This window comes from Panicum hallii, chromosome 9, assembly GCF_002211085.1.
Source record: "Panicum hallii strain FIL2 chromosome 9, PHallii_v3.1, whole genome shotgun sequence".
Lineage (NCBI taxonomy): Eukaryota > Viridiplantae > Streptophyta > Magnoliopsida > Poales > Poaceae > Panicum > Panicum hallii.
Genome location: NC_038050.1, coordinates 18666350 through 18669477, shown reverse-complemented (window position 1 = coordinate 18669477; position 3128 = coordinate 18666350).

Sequence of the window (3128 nt, the reverse complement as noted above, 5' to 3'; positions counted from 1 at the left end):
ATCCGCATTCTTCTTGCTTACTCTTCACATCATAATATCAAGTTATATCAAATGGATGTGAAAAGTGCTTTCTTAAATGGCTTTATTAACGAACTTGTTTATGTTGAGCAACCTCCCGGGTTTGTAGATCCGAGGAATCCTAACCATGTTTATAGGTTGCACAAGGCACTCTATGGACTCAAACAAGCTCCAAGGGCTTGGTATGAGAGACTTCGTGACTTCCTAATCATGCAAGGTTTCAAGATCGGGAGGGTGGACACCACTTTGTTCACAAAAGACGTCAACGGGGATCTTTTCATTTGTCAAATTTATGTTGACGATATTATCTTTGGCTCAACTAATGATTTACTAAGCCATGAGTTTGCTACCATGATGTCTAGGGAATTCGAGATGTCCATGATTGGCGAATTGACCTTCTTCCTTGGTTTTCAAGTCAAACAAATGAAGGAAGGGACATTCATTTATCAAGAAAAATATACTAAAGATATCTTGAAAAAGTTCAAGATGGATGAATGTAAGCCAATCAAGACACCCATGGCAACCAATGGGCATCTCGACTTGGATGTGGACGGTAAACCGGTTGACCAATCCCTCTATCGCTCCATGATAGGGTCTTTGCTTTACCTTACCGCATCTAGGCCCGATATAATGTTTAGTGTGTGCTTGTGTGCCCGTTTTCAAGCTAACCCTAAGGAATCACATCTTTCTGCTGTGAATAGGATCCTTCGGTATCTCAAGCACACCCCTAGCATAGGCTTGTGGTACCCCAAAGGCGCTAGTTTAGATCTCTTGGGATACTCGGATTCGGATTTTGCCGGAAGCCGTGTCGATCGCAAGAGTACCTCCGGGGGTTGCCACTTGCTTGGGCGTTCTCTAGTTTCTTGGTCGAGTAAGAAGCAAAATTCCGTGGCTTTGTCCACCGCGGAAGCGGAATATATAGCTGCCGGTGCATGTTGTGCCCAAATTCTATATATGAAGCAAACCCTTTTGGACTTTGGTGTGAAACTAGGAAGAATACCACTCCTTTGTGACAATGAAAGTGCCGTAAAAATTGCCAAGAATCCGGTTCAACACTCTCGCACAAAGCACATTGATATTCGCCATCACTTCTTGCGTGATCACGAAGCCAAGGGGGACATTTCCCTTCAAGGTGTGAGATCCGAGGAGCAATTGGCGGATATTTTCACAAAACCTTTAGACGAGAGTACCTTTGTTAGGCTAAGAAATGAGCTTAATGTATTAGATGCGGCAAACGTCATGTAGGTTGTCATGTCATATAGAAAAATGCATACATATAGGACACTTGTCTAACCATGGTAAGATAGTGATGAGCAAGGGTTTAGCTAGAGGTGGTGGTCCACTTGTTTTCCTCTAGGCTTGTTGAAAGGCTCATCATGATGAAGCTTTCCGTGGGATCAATCTTGACAAGTAGATCTTAAATTCTCGCTATGCATTTCTTGTCATATAGTTGTGCATCTCATGTTTACCTTTCTTTCGCATGTGTTTGTAATTTGCATTATCATTGCATGCATAAAAGTCACAAAGGAGATCACTTAATGAAAATGAGACTTGTTTTACGTACAAGATCTTAATTCATAAGAAGTGAAAAGAGTAAAGTGTTAGGTGCGTTATTGCCTAGTGAGCAATGTCATTGTGAGTTTGAAGCTTTCCTCCTTCAATATTCCTATGACATGGCTCATACATTTTAATTTGGCGCTTTGTCTCTCTTGCGACTTATCCTTAATTATGAAAAGAAAAACTATTTAAGTTATTAAGCTAACCTATTTTGAGGGGTAAAGTCGCCTATGCAAGTCCATTAACTTGAGTTTAGTTGAAATCTTATAAGTTCATTGGACTTAGCATAGAAAAGTGAGCTGAGAGAGGGTTTTTGGGTTCACCGGTTAAACCGACGTTCAATGGATCTATACCCCATCGGTTTAAACCGGCGTTACTAAGTGTCAGCCACAGCTCAGTCATTTCAGGCGTTCAACCGGCGTATACAAAGTTTTCAGCATCGGATCAACCGATGAACTGAACACAATTCTGACCTGAAAATCAACTGTTATTTGCATCGTTCAACCGACGAGTTCACTTTTCAGATCATCGGTTCAACCGGCGTACAGATACAGATTTGGCAAGAGTTTCTGGTAAACTACACCGACGCAATCAACCGGTGTTCAAAACCTAAGCGTCGGATCAACCGGCGATAAGAAAAAACTGCGGGGTCCACATGTCATATTTCTCTCTTGACCGGTCACGACCCTTCACGTGCTCTCTTTTCCCGCTCGACCTCTCGCCTTCGCCCTAGCTCCCGTCACGCCGCCGCCGTCCGCCGCCATCTTACTGCCGTCGCCATCCGCCGCCGCTCGCCGTCCGTGCGCCGCGCTGCTCGCCGTCCGTGCGCCGCCGCGTTCCTGCGCCCGCGCCCCGCCCGCTCGCGTCCTCGCATCGCCACACGCGCCGCCGTCCGCAGCTCGTGTGCGCCCCGCCGCACCTTCCGCGCCGACGCCGCCCGCGCGCCGTCGTCTGCCGCACGGCCCCAGCCGTGCCCGCGTCTTGCATCGCTCCGCGCGCCCAGCCGTGCGCAGCACCGCCTGCATTGCGACCGCGCCGCCGCCAATCACCACCTGCGCGCCACCGCACCAGCGAGCCCTTGCGCCACCGCGGTCGACGTCACTGCCGTGTCACCGTGTCTTGTTGCTATCTGTGATCGTGATGGGCCGTGACAAGAGGAAGGGAAGGAGGTCGTGGTTGAGGAGCCCGCGCGCAAGCGAACTCGCGCAGCGAGAGAGGCCGAAAGGGCCGAGATGGTGGCTAAGGCCGCCGAGGAGCAGGCGTCAGGCCGTGCTCGTCCTTCGCGATCAGAGATCCAGCAGCAGGGGCAGAGGCAGAGGCAGAGGGATGGGCCGAGTCAGAGGTGCAGGGCCACCAGAGCCACAGCCGCAGCAGCAGCAGAGTCAGAGCAGTCAGCTTCAGCGGCAGAGTCCGATTCGGATCAGAGACAGCGCAGTCGAGCAGTCTCAGGGGCAGGACACTCAGTCTCCAGCTCTACGACGTTTGGCCGCACTCGGCAGACGTCCCCCGCAGAGGAGACTTCACCTGCGACCGAGCGTCGCACCGGACCTAGG